The sequence below is a fragment of the Rhipicephalus microplus genome, chromosome 5 (genome assembly GCF_043290135.1).
Source record: "Rhipicephalus microplus isolate Deutch F79 chromosome 5, USDA_Rmic, whole genome shotgun sequence".
NCBI classification, from domain to species: domain Eukaryota; kingdom Metazoa; phylum Arthropoda; class Arachnida; order Ixodida; family Ixodidae; genus Rhipicephalus; species Rhipicephalus microplus.
The window spans coordinates 136,674,407-136,695,176 of NC_134704.1; positions in this window are offsets into that span (position 1 = coordinate 136,674,407).

Below are 20,770 nucleotides of genomic sequence, written 5' to 3' on the forward strand. Positions count from 1 at the left end.
TGGGTACATCTCGGTGTTTGCGCTGTGTGCATAAAAAAATTGCAAGGTCACCGGGCTGGAAGATACCATTTGCTGAAGCTGCATGTATGAATCGCCCCGACGAGTACGCAAGCTCAATAAAGGTATAACTCGTTTTATCGAAGGCCTCATATTTCTTCTTGTAATAAGCAGAGATTGTTGTTTCACATATACTCAGTACCTTTACCGCTCGATATTCATGAAGTGACAATGCAAACAACAAGTTTGTGTGTTAGGTCCTAAGGGAGCAATGTAAATATGCAAATGAGTTGTAGGTGTCAGATGCAGCGATGTAACTGCACAAAAGATTACGTATATATTAGGCTACAGGTTTAGAATCGCATACATCTCAGTGGTCTATCAGGAACGTCACAAACAACTTCCTTGCCAACCAGCCCTTGCACAGAGGGAGGGAATGGCTGGCACAGTGCTCGAAGTGACGTCACATTATTTGCAAACATAGAGAGGTTTCTTACTTAGGCAACATTTTGCACAATATATTTTTTAGATGCAAGACTGTACTCATCCACATTGATCATACTGATGTCTTTTGTTGTTGCTTTGTGCTGTGAGTTACTAGGCATTTAGTCACCATGATCTTTAAAAGCTAATTTCAGCGTTCTCTCTCATATTGCTGACAACTGTGGTGTTGCATAAATTGGGCAAAAAAGCAACACAGAAAGGCTGTCACAATAAATACACCAACATAGGTATTCTCCTGCAAACAAAAGTCGGCACTGGTCCTGTCATTACCCGTCTTCTTTCTCTCTTTGCCTTGTTTGTGCTGAAACAGCCAAACACCTGATGAGTTAGATGAGATATATTAACGCATCAAAACTATAAGTGCTTGTATCAGCAACTACACAACAGCGTGATAACCGCACCCCTGCCACACAGCAGCGAAACACATTTTGAACATGCTGGCAGTGTATTATTTTATAAAAAGCAACTCTGGCAGATTACAAAATCTCACAATGTGCATGCAAGTTTTCTTAAAAGTCAGGCGTACAATGTAGGTGCTGGCCGGTACAATATTAGTTACAAGCAGAGGCGTCTTGCAGGTACACATGCAGATTGCACGAACACCTCTCTCTCTCTCTACACTAGGCACATACATTATATCTTTCAACAAGCACACGCCACTGTTTAGGGGCATAATAACGCTCTACCGTGAACGTATGCTAATCAACCCACTTAGGCGGTTGGCTAGGTGAATCGAGCCAAGTTACAAATTGTATCGCCCGCGAACGTAAACAAAATGCTGCTTTGTATCAATAGGCACTGCAGGCTTCGTTTAATCAACAACGTAGCAAGCGCCGTGTGCGTCTTCCTCACTACATTGCACATATGAAAAAATCGATCACCATACACATGCAGGTTGCCGCAGTTGTCTCGAATTAGCTCCAGTAAGGCCGCGCCGATGCGCCATGGCTCTGCTGGCGTTAGCGTTGTCAAAGCGAATCGGCAACCTCACTCGCAAAGGCGCGTAAGGTTGCCGTTTCACGACGCCTCGTTCGAGTGCAGCAACACACACTTGCACTGAGTGGCATACTTGGTCTACATAAAAAAGTGTCCCCCTTACCTTTAGTTTCTTTCAGACTGTCCTGAGGGAAGCGACCACAGGCGTCAGCCGTCACCTCGGAGTCCTTCGAGCGCCCGCCCAACCCGCCGATTCCTTGGACGACTCGCACTTGATCCGCACTCGGACAACCGCGGGAATAGGGCGCAATCTAAGCACATCACACGAACGAGGAACGGCGCTTCCTTGCGTAAATTTAACATTTCGTGCTCTTGTGTGTAGCAGCGCGAACACATAAGGCATGCACCGAAACGGCATGCCCACAGAAACAAAGAAGACAAGCAACATGTGGCTTTAGCTGTGAATGGATTTGACTTGAATATCTGTGTGAGAAAAATAAAAAAAAACATCTGTCGCTGCTATAAACTGAAAAAAAAATGTATGTTATCTGGCAAAAACACTTCAAAAGTGATAAAAGGTTATTCAAAAAACAAGTTACAACTTATGAATATTTTCGCAGGTCTTTGTTTTGTTTTCGTTCTAGCAGACGACAGCCTCCTACTGCTTCTACGACAGACGTAGTGCGGTTTCACGTTCGGTGCGTGTCGCCGACGCAAAGCTCTACAGTAGTTATATCAGAGTCATCAATTCTCAATGAATCATAGGATGGCTACAAAGCAGTAACATTTCGACATAGTTCAGTACGCAATCTTTCAAGGTATGACATTTCTTTGCTCTGAAGCAAATTGAAGCAAGCCGGCCGACGCAATCAGCTGATGTCGCCGCTACGCGAGGCATGGTCGTGCGCATTAGCGTCGCGCCCCGCGCTCGATTTGTCATCAAGCGATAGAGCTACTAAGTGGAATACAGCTAGATGCAGGGATTAATGGCGTATCACTCTAATTCCCTGTGATGGCCGACTCAATCGCAAGAGAGACCCGTGAAACAACCTTCAACTGCTCAAGCTTGTGTGTGGGTGTAAAAATACTTGTTTTCATCCGCGGCGGGCAGCAATCTATAGTTGAAAGACATGCGAAAAGCATGTGACGTATATACAATCCCAAAACATATGCACACTACAATAGATACGATCCCATATCGCACATAAATATGCCAGTACATAGCGTGTAAAATGCAAATTTATATGCATAACTTAAACTCATGGACTACCTTCAGCGCGAATAGCTTAGCAAGCTAACGCACTCAGTTCACGTACGCGAGCACAACTAAGTGGTGCAGGTTCGAGTCCCGCCAAGTTTAATTTTTTTGTTTTTTTTTCAACGTTTTTATTGTACTGCTATATTTTCTAATGCCTTAGGTTCTAAAACAAAATAAAAGCAATATTGCGTTCAAGTACGTATGTGGGACTGTGTGTTTTGCGCAACAGTTATTAGTATTTTTATTTTAATTAATAATTTTTTTATTTATTTCATTATATAACAAAATTATGGACTAAGAGGAACAATGGGTCTGCTTGATTGTGAAGGGACTCGAGAAGTGAGAAAACTCAAACCAAAAAATTTATTGGAGAAAAAACTGAGCATTTCACAGCCGGACCAGTTTCTTCAAGGGTAGGCCCTAGGTATGCGCGAGACTTGCCATATGACTCATCTCAAGCTGTGGGAGTTGAGGGAAGGCAATATCACCGAGAAGCAGTTCCAAAATATATTTTGGTTGATGTTTTTTGATTCCTCCAAAATAAGAGCTGCACAATTGTGATCGAGCCAAACCAAGAATTGCGGGCACGAAGTCTTCAGGCAGAAAATGAATAATGTTGATTGTTTGAAAAATTGCCCTTCATAAAAGGAAGAGTTTTGTAGTGCTACGTAGCTTAACTCGCAGTAGGAATTTTATATATACATATAGATAGTTTAAAATGGACAATGTTGCACACACAGACATTGGTTAAATTTCTTTGCAGCACAGTTGAAGCATCTATGTAGAACTGAAGCATCAAGAGAAGCTCATGCGTCCTCACTTTATTGCGCTTTAAATAGCTTGTATGCGTCCATGCAGCCATGATATGATATATTTTAAAGCATTTGTTTAACCTATAATCTTCGTATTCATTAAAGCTGGCCCATAAGTTGTGTCTTATGTAGCACTACAATTGAAGCGTAATCCGCATGGTGGTCTGAAACAATGCTTCTGAAAATCTCAAAACGACCCAGCTCTATACACGACCATCCATGCATCAGTGATAAGCACCAATATGTGTTTGTACATATCAGTTTTGCTCTTATATTTAATTATTTTTCTGACCACCCCCTCTGCCCCTACCTCGTTTCTGTCGTGAAGCTGTGGCAAGTTGTGTATAGCTGTATTTATATTGTAGGAGCACATACTATCAATAAAAAATTATTTTTAGGCTACATGCAATTAGTTTTCATAGATTTTCATTTTTTTTGTCGGTGCTCAGGAGAGCTAAGCTCAAGGTCGATATTTTAAAATGACATTTTTCTTTGCCAATGTTAATGAGAACAGTTTCATTATATTGACAAGTTCATTCACATTGAATTTAGTTCTCATTATTATTGTTTCTACCAAAAAACGAACCCTTGAAGTTATGCTTTTTTTGCTTGATTTGTTTTCGTGTGACAGCATGCAAGTAAAATGACAGTTATTGTCATTCCTTGTGAATGACACATTTTCCGTGTGACAGACTTTAGCACCTGGTCATCTGCAGAAGTTGTATTCATTCTGGAAAAGGGCGAACAGTGGTGACTGACAACACAGACAAGCCTGCGTTATTCTTTTGTACTATATATGTCACTGTGCATTCATTTATAACTTTATAGAGCTCGAATTTCCTGCTTAAAATGTGACAAAAACTGTAGAGTTTCCACATTTTTGCAACAATCCACATGCCTTTCATACACTATTGCACATTTTCGTAAGCACCTTACATTCTGCATTTTCCTTATGAAAGCTTCTGTACACTCCATACACTTTCCTTATCCTTCCATATCTTCCATCATGAACTCTCCATATGCTCCATAAGTTTCCTTATCGTTCCTTATCCTTCCATATACTCCATAAAAAGCTTTCCATATATGCCATACATTTTCCTTATCTTTCCGTATACTCCATAAAAAGCTTTCCGTATACGCCATACAATTTCCTTATCCTTCCTTATACTCCATAAGGAGCTTTCCGTAAATGCCATACAACTTCCGTATATTTCCATAAAACTCCATATTTTTTTCGTATGTAGCATAACGAAATGTTACGGAGTCCATATATATTCCGCAAGATTTCATACGGAACGTTTCAGTAGGGTACCGACCAATTTCGCTTACTTGTATGGCCAGAAAAATTTTTGAACATCTAATCCTGAAACACATTGTATTATTTGTAGAAAAATACTTGATTGTCACGAATCAGCACGACTTTCGGAAAGGACTTTCTACAACTACTCAACTGGTTGAAACAATCCACAACCTAGCACTTACAATAGACGAATGGGGCCAATTGAATATAATTTTTTCAGATCCATTCAAAGCATTTGACCACGTTTCCCATGCTAAGTTGCTTCAGAAACTTACGCATTACCTCGGAGATAACAACATCACCAAGTGGATAAAAAGGTATCTTACAAGAAGACGCCAGTATGTTCACTACAAAGACCACTCTTCGGATTACGGCCATGTGCTGTGTGGTATTCCACAAGGCGCCGTTTCAGCTCCTATGCTTTTTCTTCTTTTTAATAACGATTTGCACATCAATTATAACGCAACAGTGAGAATGTTTACAGATGACTGCATAATCTCTAAGCAAATTACTTGCCACGAAGATCAGATTATTCTAAACAGAGACCTTGAACATATAACACAGTGGTGTTAGACGTGGCAGATGATGCCTTACGCAAATAAAACAGTTTGTATGACAGTGTCAAATGAAAGAACGCCCAGAAACTTCCACTATTATTTAGGACAGATGTTAAGAAAAGTAGAAGAATATAAATATTTAGGCGTCATAATTTCGTCAGACCTCAAATGGGACAAGCAAGTAACATACGTTGTTGACAAAGCACTGACCGCTTTGTACTCATTGAAATGTTCGCTTAGATGCGCATCCGTAGATACTAAATGCCAAGCGCACTTGTCACTTGTTCGATCAAAAAAGGAATATGCAATAATATTTTGGTTTCCCTTTCGTAAACTATTTATAGCAAAGTTGCAGGGTGTACAAAGAAAGGCACTTAGATTTATCTTCAATAAGTATCGTCGTCACGACTCTCCGACTGAACTATTAAGGCAAGCCGCATTACCCACTATACAAGATCGAGCCAGGCTGCTTCGCCTTAAGTTTCTTTTTCTTCTTCTTAATGACAGCTTGAAGTTCAATGCGAACAGCTATTTACTACACTCGGATACAACAAGTTCCCGAACTAAACATACCAAGCACCTAGCTGAATACAGGTTTCACAGCGACATTTTCAGGTATGCTTTTTTTCCGCAAACAATTCGAGATTGGAATGGCCTAACAAATGATGCTACGAAGTGTACATCACTCGAAGCTTTTATCTTCAAGATATCAGGCGAAGCTTTATAGTTATCATCTACAAGCAAGACTTCTGCATTACGCAATATTAATATGTTTCACTTCTCAGTATTTTTTCCTGCCGGGAAATTGCGCTACTCATGAATTATGCTGTACTAGTCGGGCCTTACGCTGAGTGTGTTGGATGTCGTATTGTCAATTTTGTAGCGATTGTATAATTTCTTGTCTAGTGCATATGTACTGTCTAGTAGAACCTAACTTATTTTAGTGCCTACCTAAACTGTGTTCTTTAGAATATGCATCTTCATTCCAATATGCTGTGTATTACTGCTATCATTTAGTGCCCTTGTATAGGTAATGTAGAGAACATATGCAATGTGTGATTCAACCTTACCTACGTACACGCCTACCTGAAGATACCCTCTTTCCTGCAACAGACTCAGATGTGAGGCTAGCAGTATCTTCAAATAAATAAATTAAAGATAAATAAATATGTAAAAAGCTGTCATTATTAATTAGTGTCACGTAATCAAATTGAACCAAACTCAACAGTGTTACCGAAACCGAAGCCCCCATGAGTGCAAGAAGCGGGCGACCAGAAGGACGTCACTCTCGAAGACAACGAGAGGTGTAGTTCGACCGCGTTTGTTGTTGCATGTACGCCTTTTGTGCTAGTATTGCAAATGTGGCCCGCACACCCACACAAGAAAGTCGGTTGATGGTATATACAACAACGCTAATTCATTCTGGTGTTTCAGAAACAAAACAAACCAAAGCATATGCACAGTGTGAATGATGGTGAGTGAGGCGAAGCGTTCGTACATCCTGTTGCGACCGGGGTTTGCAGGCACCAGAGGTCCGGGATGAAGTTGTCGAACCAGGAGGAAGAGAGACTTGAAGAAGGTTTATTTACATTATGTGCATGGTGAACTCTCGTACATGACGAGCTCTTTCTTACATGTCGAGCTCTCGAATCTGGTGTTCCTTTACTTGGCACTCCCTCAAATGATCCGGGTGGCTTATTATAAAGGGTATGTTCTCCCCAGATTCCTAGATCAGCGAACATGTGCAGATGGTACTGTCCAATCACAGATCACACATAACCGGCGACGGGGACGAGCACGCACGGCCCACGTGAACGTCCCATATTGAGGCGTGATCACTGCAATTCAAGGTGGTGCCAGCGGGGCTCTTCCTCGTCGTGTGTGTGCCGCTGGTGGAGGGGTTCCAAGCTCATGACAGCATACATCAAAGGGTCCGCCGATATGTTCGCTTAATTAACAGGGCGATTTGCTGCGCCCACCACAGTTTCTTCCAAGGAAGATGCTGTATTTGTTGTGCTCTCTCGAACGACTTACGGCGACGTGGCGACACGATGTCACAACCTCCAGCTAGGAGGGACAATACCTGGCGGGCATAGACAGCCGGCTGGTCGGCTACGTGTTTGGGGAATAACAGAGCACCGCTCCCTCGTCAGCTCTGGCCTCGATCACAACAAGCCATTCTTGCCGCGGTCCGTCCGTCCTTCCGTGTGTTGGTCCATGCGCGCGTCAATGCGTCCATTCCTGCGTCCGTCTGTCCATCCGTGCATCCAACCGTACGTCCATCCGTCCGGCTATCTGTCTGTCTGTCTGTCTGTCTGTCTGTCTGTCTCTGTCTCTCTATGTCTGTCTGTCTTGCTGTCTGTCTGTCTGTCTGTCTCTGTCTGTCTGTCTGTCTGTCTGTCTGCCTGCCTGTCCATGCCACACCCGCCCTTCCATTCATCTGCATGTCCGTCCATCCATACAGGCATCCATGCGTCCGATCGCGTTGGACAATGTAGACGGCGCGCGGGTAACATCGACGAGATACGAGCCAAGGCAGCCGAGCGCAAGAGTCTACAACGCGCCCGCCGCCCTGCTTCGTCCATGGGCCACCAAGCACCCACCACGTACGGCGACTCTCCAGGAACATGAGGAAGGTACTCCTTCGTTTTGCATCCAGGCACAACCCGCGCAGCAGTCAATCAGAGAGTAGTGGCACAGCGCCATCTAGAATATCCTCACTCAAGTTCAGTTTGTAGGTTCTTCTATAAGACAGCGTCGCATATTATACTGTACGAGAGAAACTGCCCTCCTCGTTATTTAGTCTTTTCTTCGCTCGGTTACGCCACACACAGGACAAGGTGCTACGAGGAGCTTCGCCCCTAAAACATAGAGAACACTTGAACATCGACTTCAGGAAGAGAATCAAATAGCGTAACCACGGCCTGTGCGCGTAGCCTCCTCAATTCTTATCCTACATTCGGTTCTCTGTGCCTCTCTTAAGTTTGCCTCTTTAGAAAACAACGACTGTGCACGTGACACTGGCCGTTGCGAACTACTTTAGAATTTCTACTGCAAATATAGTTAAATGCCCTCTGTGGTATACAATTGTTCTTTTGTGAATCAACGAAAGGCCAACTAGGCGTCCGTATGACGTCACGCGAACACACTTTGGACCACTTTGTAAAGAATGAGCCCTTCAAACACCCACAATTTGCGTAACTCACATATTCTGACAACAGGTGCAATTCTACGCTTCTGCCACGCAATAATTACATGCTTTTGGAGACCACTTCTGAAAGTGTTTGTTTGTATATTTACAGCTTCAAGCAGTAGGATTGTGTCTATTACGACGCATCCTTGCCCAAGAGGTCGTCTGCGTTCGTTTGTCAATTTCGCATCTTTCTCAATTTTTCAGTCATTAACAGAGAGAGAGAAGTAAACGTTTATTTCGAAACAGTGTTCGAGCAATGCCCGATGTCACCCTGAGGTGGGAGGGCTCCTTAGCCCAGGAACCCTCTGGCTTCTACTGCCCTCTTGGCCCTAGCGACGAGTTGTTGTTGCTCTTCCAGGTCCTCGAGGGCGAGCTTCGCCTCCCACGTTTCGGTTAGGTCTTCGTTCGTCCATCCTGCTTCGTTATCAGTCGTGTGTTGTTGCAGATTACGTCTGGTAATACACTGGCATGCAAGAAGCAAGTGCGCCAGGGTATCCGGTACGTTGCAAAGCGGACACATAGAGCTATATCTCGTTGGGTAGAGACGGTGCATTAGGGCCCAATGTGTGTATGTGCTGCTTTGCAGGCGTCTCAGTATTACGCTTTCCTCTTTTGTAAGCTTTGGGTGTGGTGGAGGGTATACTCGTCGCTCCAGCCTGTAATGCTGGAGTAATGACGAGTAGGTGTTTTGAACAACTTCCGTCTCTTCAACGACGGATCGAATGTCCTGTGGGCAGGGGGCAGCCCGGCTGACGTGCTCGCGGGCAGCGGCGTGGGCCGCTTCATTTCCCTGCAGACCCTCGTGTCCTGGCACCCATAATACACAAGTGTATGGGAGTGGAGTGCTTCGCCGTTTCAAAATATTGATGGCATTGGCTGAGATACGGCCCTTAGCAAAATTCCTGCAGGCAGCTTGTGAGTTGGTGAAAATCACCGCGGCGTCTGTACATGTTGTGGTTGCTAGGGCGATTGCCGATTCTTCTGCAGCGTCTGAATTGAGTGCGTTGACCGTGGCTGACGCTAATTCTCGGCCTTGAGAATCGACGACGCTGACAGCGTACGCGTTTCTATGCGGATACTTGGCTGCGTCAGTGTAGCGGGCGTCCGGGTCTTGCTTGAACTTTCGTCGAATAGCTTTAGCTCTAGCCTCGCGTCTAATTTTGTGGAAAGTAGGATGCATGTTGCGTGGAATAGGTGCGATGGACAGCGACTCTCTAATGTACAGCGGGATGCGCTTTTTCCGGTCTGCATCGGCGATGAACGTGTCGCTGAAATTGAGGTACCGGAGCACCGACCTCCCCGTGGGCGTCAGCTTGAGCCTCTCCAGCTGACTATTCCTATGCGCTCCAGTGAGCTCTTGCCACGTGTTGTGGACGCCCATCTTTAGGAGACGTGTGGTAGAGGCCGTTGGCGGAAGTCCCAGGGCAACTTTAGTGGCCTTTCTTATCATGATTTAAGTTTTTCAATTTCAGCGGTTTTCAACTTTAGGTACGGCGTGCCGTACGTAATGCGGCTGGTGAACAGAGCTTGCATTATACGTAGAGTGTCGTGCTCTTTGAGTCAGTTTCGTTGATTCGCGATCCTATTGACGAGGTGCGTGAGTTGTGATAGTGTTCGTTGGGGTCTCGATATGGTGGCAGCTCCCGATCCATCCTTGTAGATGTGAACTCGAAGCACTCGCAGGGTCTCGACTTTTGGAATTAAGGTCCCTTTCAGCGTTACGCTAGGGTCGGGCTCGTCGTATAGAGGGGGTCTGCTTCTTGTTCTCGCTTTGAGGACGAGGTGCTCGGATTTCTCGGGGGCACAGTAGAGACCGCAGTCTCTGAGATACCGTTCGATGGCATCTACGGCGGTTTGTAGGGACGTCTCTTGTCTCCCAGTGTTCGAAGCCCTGGTCCAGAGCGTGATGTCATCAGCGTAGATCGCGTGCCGTAAATCAGGTATTTTGTCGAGAATTTTTGGGAGATTGATCATAGCCACATTGAAAAGTAACGGCGAGATGACCGAACCCTGCGGCGTTCCTTTTTTCGGTAGTTGGAAGCTTTTGCTGCGGATATTGCATATGCCCACAGTTGCTGTACGGTCTGTCAGGAGGTTTCTGACATACGTGTAGGTTCTAATGCCGCAGCCAACGCCTTCGAGGTTGTTGAGGATCGCGTCGTGGCTGACGTTATCGAAGGCCGCCTTGACGTCAACTCCGAGTATGGAGTATTTACTTCGATGGGTGAGGTGATCAAGGAGGTCTTTTTTGAGTAGTAAGAGCACGTCTTGCGTCGAAAGATGCTGTCTGAAGCCAAACATGGTGTCCGGTTGGTGTCCACTATCTTCCAGGTACTGGGTTAAGCGGTCGTGCACCATGTGTTCGAACAGCTTTCCCACGCACGAGGTGAGAGAAATCTGGCGTAGGTTCTCGATGCCGAGTGGTTTGTTAGGCTTAGGGATCATGGTGATTTCCGAGTGCTTCCATACCGCAGGTAGCTCTCCCTTATCCTAGCAGTCGTTGTAATAACGGAGAAGAGCCGTGGTGGCCTGGTGCGGTAGGTTGCGTAAGTGCTTGTTGATAATCCTGTCTCTTCCGGGACTGGTATTTCTTGTCAACTTCGTTAGCGCTGTGTGCAGCTCAGCCAGGCTGAAGGGCCTGTCGAGTTCAGTGTTTGGTGCGCCAGCGTATTCTTTGGTGTGAATTGAAGCCCTAGTGGGTGCATCGCCACAGAGCTTTTTTTGTAATTCTTCTAGGAGGTGTTCTTGTGTACCAGCGTAGTTTCGAATAAGCCTCTGAAGGTGCTGCTTCTGTGCTGCTTTGGAGGGTTGCGTGGCTAGAAAAGTGCGTAGCAGATGCCAGATTTTCTTGGTGCTCAGAGTCCCTTGCAGCTTGTCACAGAAAGCATGCCAGTTCTGCCTGGCCAATCGGTTCGCATAAGCTTGAGCTTGCTCGGTGAGGAGAGAAATGCGTTTCCGTAACTTTCTGTTTAGTTTTTGTCGCTTCCACCGTTTTAGAAGTCCTCTTCTAGCCTCCCAAAGGTGGAGGAGATGCGCGTCGACGGCAGGTGTATCGACGTCAAGCTGTATGTCCTTAGTGTAGCGTTCGGCTATTTTGAGCACATTCTTAAACCAGTCTTCAATGTCGATTATGGTGGTTTCAACGTCGAGGTCATTCCTAAAGGATTGCCATTCCGTTAACAGCGCTATTCTAGTCTTGGTCTGTTTACGAGTGTGCGCTACGGAGAGTTCGATGATGTAATGATCACTACCTAAAGTTTCCGGTAGCACACTCCACTCTGCCCTAGTGACGTTCGCCGTAAATGTAAGATCTGGATTTGTATCCCTGGAGACGCTGTTCCAGATTCTCGTCTTCTGAAGAGGGTCGTTCCACAGGGTTAGTCTGTGATGTTGAGCGGTATCGTGCACTCTAGAACCCTTCCTCGTGGTGATATGATAGCCCCATGCCGTGTGAGAGGCGTTAAAATCTCCCATTATTAGGATCTGGGGGCCATTTGTGCCCTTCCTGATTTCTCGTATTAAGTTATCGAAGTCTGGTAGTTGGTCTCGTGGGGGGCTGTATATATTGGTTATAAAAAGACTTTGCTGCGTCTTTCCTTCTGGCAGAGTCTCTATTAGGGTATGCTCTATTTGAGTGTCCTCGATTTCGTGTTTTTACGTTGAAAGTGCTTTCTTGACAAGTATGGCAGTTCGATGGGTTTGTGCGCAGGTCATGTAGCCTTGCAGTCGTACGTTCTGCGTGTTGGTTTCCTGAAGTGCAATGATGTCTGGTTGGTTGAGCTTGATGAATTCTTGTAGGCTTGCGTGTCGAGGGCGGTATGACCGACAGTTCCATTGCCATATGCGTAAAGTTGAATGCGGGTTCTTATACTTATGGTTAGGGACTGCCATCTTCAATCGATTCGATGTCACGCCTGCCATCGCGACTCGGCGAGACTGAGCGAGAGGCATTGTGACTGTTCGCTCGTGCCTTCTTCCGAGTCATTTGGCGTGGGTTGTTCAAGCTGTCGAACTGTGCCATGGTTACGTAAGTTTTCTTCACGTGTGCGATGAAATTGTTGACTTGCGCAGCAATCCCATCAATTTTGGCATTAAGCGTAGTGATCTTGTGTTCAAACATTGAGGCTGTTTTTTCTATTGCGGACTGGACAATCTTTTCCATCGTGGCGTGCATGTTATTCATGAAAGATTCTTCGAATATCGTGCACCTTGCGTTCACTAGGGCTTGGACGCCTACCTTGGTCAGCGTCGTTGCCGGCTCTGTGCTTGAGTTTGCTCGTTCTTGATACTGTTGTTCTGCATTGTCCGGATGTCCTTGCTGATGCGTGCACTTTTCAAGTAGTTTGTCAATGAGCTCTTGTTGTCGTTTTTGACTCTGAAGCAGTTTATTTATGAGACTTTGTTGGCTTTGCAGTTGGCTGTGCTGATTCTGGAGCTTGTCTTGCTGGTTTTTCAGTCTATCTTCGAGACCCTGTATGTTTGAGGTGTCCGACTTCGAGGAGGTTAAGCTGCTGCGGTCATTAGATCCACTTGCCATGGCAGCGTAGCTCGCACGTTTAACAGAACGCGAGCGCGTGCGAGAGCGGGAGTGCGAACTGGAACACAGTATTGATTTGGATCTACTGCGCGCAGAGACGGAATGCGTGTGAGAGTGGGAGCGCGAACTCGAACGCAATTTTGACTTGGAACTGCTGCACGTGGAGACGCGGCCCTCATTGTTACTGTTAGAGGTAGCGGCCGATATGCTAACCTCAGGGAACTCTTCTCCGCTGGCGTTCCAGTTGTTGTCTATTTCTTGAAGCCTGCTGAGGCGCTGTTGTCTTACGTTGAAGGGTGGTGGACTTGGCTTTAGTCTCCTTTTGCATTCTTTACTTGCTTTTCATGTCCTTCCCCGCAGATCTTGCAGATGGGTGCGCATTCATGTCCCTGCGTTTGTCCGGCCTTGCCACATTTATAGCAGAAATCCGGGATAGGTTTGGACAGACGTCCTGGCGGTGACCCGTATTGCCACAAGCTCGGCAATACTGCGCTGACTTACGATATGGTCTGCAGCGGAAGTCTGCGCTCTGGAAAATTATGTAGTAGGGAACGTGCGGTCCTTCAAAGAAGACGACTGCCGCGGTCGATTGACCTAGCATTCGGGCATGAAGAACTGTGTATCTTGCCAGTGCGCGAATTCCAGCCATGAGTTCTGCGGTGCTCGTACCGGGTATCAAGCCACTGATGACGCCTCTGGAGACATCGTCTGGTGTTCTGATGTTGCCGTGCACAGTGTAAAAATTTCCTCCAAGCTGTATTTTTTGGATGCTTACCAGCTTCTTGGCGTCTTCTTTGGCGACGGTGCTTGCGATGATTAGGTTTTTCATTCTCTGGACTTGTATGCGTACCTTGTCGTTAAAGCCTTGCTGTGATAGTCCACTCACTCTGCCGATGGCATGGGTGACAGCGACGGTGTTCCATTTGGCGAGGTCAAGACCTGCTTGCGGGTGGTAGACGATCTTGAAGTCATCGAGCGGCAGAGGTGGCATCTTGGGCCTGCGTTGTTGCTGTGTTGTTGATGACTTTAGCGTCTGCTCATTGATAGGTGGCTGCTCTGTGGGTTGGTTGGCCGGTGACTTTGGATTGGTGACAGCCTTCTTGTCTTTCCTATTTCTCGTGATCCAAGCGCTTTCCGTTGCAATTGTTCTGCCTCTGCCAGCGTCATAGGTCCACAAATGTTCTGTTGTTTTGTTTGCGTCCACTTGGTCAGTTTGCATTGTATTTTCTTCGTCTTGCTGGTTTCTTTGCATTTCGCTTGCTGCGGCTGCGTCTCTGCTCATTCTAAGCTTTTCGCCACGGTGAGCGCGAGCGCTAGTGCCGTGCCGTCAGGAACGCCTGAGCGCGTTGTGCACGCGCAGCGCGGTTTTGCCCAGGAACGAACTTGGCGTTAGGCCTAATAAACTGGACGCGCGCTTGTCGGGAATTAAGTCTTATATCTTGAGACAGAATGCACTCACCAAAAGAAGCAGGTGTCTGCCGATTCTTCGTGTCTTGGCGGCTGAGGCTGTGAAACTCTTGGGTTCATCACTGGCATTGTTTCGGGTTAAAAAGCACGAAAAGCAGGAGCCCATGCGAGACGCGTCTGGTCTATCTCGGTCATTAACAAGATGATTTTTTTTGCTCACAACCAACGACGCCAATGCTGCAGCTACAATTTTAGCTGAACGGGCATTCTATCGCTATGGCGCTATCAAGACCATTAGCTTTTACGTTCTTCTACGTTCTGATCTCAGTTTCACTGTTGAAGTTGGTTGATTATGTTACCTCGAAATTATACCTAAGTGCCACTTTTTTCGAAATCTAAAAGCTCAAATGGGATTTTTCCACTGAAAAATTTAAGCCTGCACTATAAAACAATCACCGAGCTGCAGTATTGAAAACGTAATTTATTTAACTTTCTTCACTACTGCACCAATTGTGGTCTTTAGCCATCTTAAGATTTCTGCAGCTACGGGACAAGTAACAATAAAGTCATCAAAGAACCTTGCATTGCTCTGGTATTAAAAAGTTGTGGGTACTTTTTTTGAACACACGGTAATATATACAAATAACCCACAATGAGAAATAAGTCAGAAAGAAAAAATTGCGGGAAGAGCACGAGCTTGTGTGGTCGCTAGCAAAACTTGCGTCACTACCATCGTCGCTGTTCCCTCGAGTCCGGAGACTTGACCAAGTGCAACGGCCATTTGCACAGAGAACTCAGTGTGGTGCTGGACACATTTCTATGTAGTGTGGACACATTTCTGTGTGGTGTTGACATTCAGTGTTCAAAAACGTGCACTCATTGTGTAAATGTTGTGCTATGTACATAAGTACAGCCATGGCTTTGCTACAAAATGTGCGATGTCGACTTTTGTTCAAGAGAAGAGGAGTAGCCGGCGCCACGCATTAGCACCAACCTTTCCTTATATACATTTAGTTAAAAAAACGTTCAGACGCATTGTAATACCGGCATGCAAAGGGCGCTAGCGGGTTTCTCAGGTAATATTTTTGTATTTTCCGTAATTCGCTAGTGAAAACAAATACACTACAGAATAATAAGGAAGATTACTTAAAACTGCTTTATCTGACATTTTCCGAACGTATTTACAGTTTTGTCATTGGAAGTCTTTGTCCAGCATCGTTACTTCATAAGTTAGTAAAATAAAAATGTCTATTGAGCAAATACAAAAAATCAATGCGGCTGATCCTCTTTTCTAGGAATCGGCAAATATGAAAGTGAAACGAGTCGCCACGCAGGTAGTTGAGCGTTTATTGTGCGTTGATTCGCCATATGGCTGAAGGAATGAATGCTGCAGCATAAAATTGATTAGCCACGCGAGGGACGGCAAGGAGCAGTGGCTCGAAACTTGCGGCGTGCACCTCAGTGGCGTGTAGAAAACTTGCGGCGTGCAGAAAACACGCATGAAGTGAGCCTACACAGGACGAGCGCGGACTGACAACTCTCACAACTCGACATTTAAAGCACGCTGTATAAACACACACAAAGACACAGAAAACTAACGCACAGGTATACACCGGACGAGCGTGAGCAACTGTCACAATTCTATTTCTTCGTAAGGGAGCAGCGTGCCCATTTCGTTAGGGCGGCCGCAGCAGTAAGCAAAATAACTTCTTCGTACTCTCCCGAATCCTGATTCTGAAAAGCACGCGCGAAGGGGAGACCACGCTCCGTTAAAGCTGCACGGTCCGAAATGACGGTCCGAAATGCGAGAGGCGATGGCCTTCAAAGAGGTTCCAACCCTAGACGGCCTCGATGGCAGTAGAGGTCAAGAACCGCATTCAGGCACTCTATGCATACCATGCTCGCTGCGTCATCTCACTAGTGTGATGAAAACGAGCTGAAGCTACGGAGAACTGAGGACCTCCAAATGGTATACAGTGTATAAGCACCCTACAGCGTGCGCATCTTGGCGTCGTGGTTAGTGTCGCACACTGCGGTTCGAAAGGTGGCTGGCTCGACGCCTCATGGCAGAGCCATTGCATGTCGTTTTAAAGGCGATAGTCTTTTTGGGGAACTCTGACGCAAAAAGTTTATTCTGTTTGTCTGCCTTAACATTGTCTGTTTGTCCGCCCTTAACGATACCCTAAATGGCACCATACGATACTGGCCCACCCCATTTGCAGCGCCCACCAATATCGCACAAGCTTTACCATTCATGCTTGGGCGGTTGTCTATTAAAAAGCAATTATTGCGCATATCGGAGGCACCATAACAACACGTCAATATTCTGTATCTGTCTTTTTACTACAAAAAGCATACAAAAACAATTCTAAGGATCGAAGCGCTTATCACGCTGCGCTGACGATGCAATGCTTGCATGAAAAGGCAAGTGTTTTCAACGCTTTGCTAAGACTACATGGCGGTGGCACCTACCCGTTGCCTTGCATTCTACACCTTATCGCCTCCTAGACAGGTGCGCACGCCATGCACTTTGTTTTCCAACATAACCGCCAGATAGTGCTCTAGACTCTCGTGTCACGTGACTTGATGTGCTCCTTCGCCTCCGCTGTATGGTCTAGGCACTCCTACGCAGCGCCTCCCTAATACCATTCACCGATTTTCTTGCGCGGAACACCAATTAAACGTTTTGTTCACTCTCTCCAGACGCAAGACTACGCAGATACGGAACCGATTTTTTTCTTTGCGATCTCTAAATATATAATTTACAACGCGATATCCGTGACAGAACCAATTTACGAGAGCCGTGGTAGGCCCCGGCATAAAACACGCTCCTGTTAAAAAACAATGTGACCTACATCACGCACGTGTCACCATGAATTTGGTAACATAGTGATTGAGTGCGTCAGTATATATTGTTAACACTGGCCAGAAATAGCTCGGGTGCCCTGCATAGTAGAGTTCAGAAAAGCGGTTGGTGAGAGAACTGTGGCTGAAGAGGAGAGATAAGAGGGTGAGGAGAAGGAATATAACGAGTAGAAAGGTTAGAGCATAGCGCAACCATGTATGGCACCACGTTAGCAAGCCACACGTAACAAAGCCATGATTATTAAAATATTCTGTGGGGAGAAAAAAAAGTCAGAGTGAGAAGAAGTGATGTGGGGATGAATAGAAAGAAAAAAAAAGATGGCAAGAGCTAAAGCGTAGCAAACATCATAGTAAAAGGTGAAAAAAATGGCAGATTCCACGTAAATGGGAATTGAAGTTATGCGAAGAATGCTGAGAGAAGGTGACCGTGTTGCAATGTTTTTGCTGAGCGACACTTCGTGAAATGGCGCTAAGTTTATGTAGAAATGTTGCACGCATAAGCATATGTTGAAGAGTTGCAGATGTTTATATAACCAGTTCTTTGCAATTCCGCAATGATGCCAACTGGAACAAGCGTATTAGCAACACCAGAAGCGCATATGAAGCGCTTATGCTCGCGAGGATGCTGGCCCTGGCCCCGCCGTGGTGGTCTAGTGGCTAAGGTACTCGGCTGCTGACCCGCAGGGCGCGGGTTCGAATCCCGGCTGCGGCGGCTGCATTTCCGATGAAGGCGGAAATGTTGTAGGCCCGTGTGCTCAGATTTGGGTGCACGTTAAAGAACCCCAGGTGGTCTAAATTTCCGGAGTCCTCCACTACGGCGTCTCTCATAATCATATTGTGGTTTTGGGACGTTAAATCCCCAATATCAATCAATGCTGGCCCTGGACACTGCTACATAAATCAACTTCAGCGCATGGCAACTAATCACCGTTAACGTTAACCCGACGTGACAGCTGGGTCAAAGAAGTACATATGTAATGTTTATATTACTTTGTAGGCAGCACTGCAACCACTATTGAAGTTTCACGATGATTAGCGTCAATTTGAGAAGTATATAGTTCCGAGAACTGGCGATGCTCTGTGTTAAATGCTTCATTGCCCCGCCGAATGCTTAGGTTATATTCTAGCTGGAACTGTGACACTTACTATTTGCATTTGCTCAGGCTACGCTACCGATGTCAAGTATTTTTTATCGCTCGCCTGTTAAAATTGCCCATGTGTGTTCTCTTCGTTCCTGGGTAGATACTAAGTGTCAATCACATGTGGCACATACCCGCATATGAGCAGCACATACCCGCCAATGGGTACCTTACCCTCCCATGCTAATTTTGGTTCACGCCAAGTTAAAGGGGTGACCACAAGAGTTCCCAAACGTAAGCAGCTATATAGATAGATAGATAGATAATAGATAGATAGATAGATAGATAGATAGATAGATAGATAGATAGATAGATAGATAGATAGATAGATAGATAGATAGATAGATGCACTCAAAGTCACCGACGTTTGCTAAGAATTGCTTCGAATTTAAAAATAAGCCTACAATGAGTGGTACATGAGGAAGAGGGAGAGCAGGGGATGGAAGTAAAGCATGAAATACACTTTTTTAGGATGGTGTGGCAATGGGTAGGAAAGTAAAGTGGGGGTGAGAATCTGTTCAGTGGGGGTGAGGGGGATGATACGATATCGCATGGCCGCGTGTAATAGAGTACAGCAAGTGAAAGAGAAGATAGGTGATGCGAGCATGAGGAGGCAAAAACACCGATTGTGGAGTGCAAAGCAAGGTGTAGCCACGTGTGGTACTGTCTATCGAGAGAGCAAAAAGAAAGAGAGGGTGAGAAAAAAAGATTGGCAGAGACGATAATGACTCACAGTATAACTGTGTATAGCATAGCATACCAATGCAGTAGAAAGAAGTGATGTTGGGGAAGAAGGAAGGGAACAAGAAAAAAGAGAGTAGGGGAGATGGCAGCAGAGTCTGCCGATTGAAAATTTCCTTTCCTGCCAAACATGTCAAGCACGCTGCACATTGGCGATGCCACTGTACCCTTGCCCGCGAACACCGGTGTCGTCGAGAGGTTGGCGAAGCGCCTCCCCGCATTCCCCGCAGCTTTCATATTGAGTACGAGTGGGTAGAATTACTCTGCCGACGGCCTCCCAAGAGTTCACAGTGCGAATACAGCTTGCAATTTGGGCTTGACTCTTCCACCAAAGTACCCAGTCTCATAGAACCACTCATTGCAGGAGATGAGTAAAACGAAGCGACTTGGAAATCTAGTGCCATCAAAGTTTTCGCGGTTGGATGAAAGATAGAAAGGAAAAGAACATTGTTTGTTTAAAAGAGTTTATTTGTCCAATCTTATGGCACATTGTGTCTTTCTTTTGCCTCTGCTTTGTTCCTTAGACTGTTGTCCTATAATGTGAGCTGGTAGAGTGTCGTCTTGAAAAATATAGTCTTGAACTTTATGTCCTGGAAAACAAAGAGAAGTTCGAGTTATGTATTTTTATGCCTTTAGAGAAACAAAAAAAACTAAGAGAATGATGTAACCACTCTTGAATTACGGTAGTAAGGGCCGAAACCACGATTCTGCTGCTGGCAACATAGGCTTTATGGCTCGGACAGTTCGCACTTGAAAGCCGGAAGGTGTATGCGTAGTGCACTAGAAACATCGTAAAGCAGTGCTGCTGGCTGACTGCCCAGAAACTTATCTCATGTACCGCAGTCATATCACGTCGCATATCTAACAACCACTTAAACTTGTACTTTGGAACCTAACATAAAATAGGAATGTCCTGCTAGCGTACTCTCGTTATTCTATCTACTCATATAATGACTTAACTGTATGAGCAGTCCTTGTTAATACCATATGAGTATTTTACGCGAAAACAGTTCATATTGATATTGTAATGCATGAAAGAACATAGAGGGAGGATAACAGTTCAAATAAAACTGTTTTAGTTTGCCTGAGAAGTATTTCAGGTTTCCGACTTCATTATCTTGACAACGTCACTGGTCTGTCTTTGTTGTCTTCTTTATTTATGTTAACATGCTCTGTTATTATTACCTGCATGTGATTATGCTAAAGACAGTAATAGTCAGAACCAATACATTCACTCGGGAGCTTCACAAAAGTTCAAATTAAGGCTTCTTCGCGAACTTCATGTAACCTTGAGCCTAAGGCCAGAGCCAAAGTCCGGACACTCAACGAAGATATTCCCGGCATCGTGACATGAAGAAAAAAAACAGCATCTTCCGGCCAACTAGTCATGAGATCGGGAAAAGTGATCTTTGCTCCTCAACTCGTCGTAGAACAATATCACCTGCGCTAATTACTTTCCAATCTGCTTCCCAGTTCATAATTGTTTCTTCGCAGTAGCAGTATCTGTACCTTATCGGGTGCCGA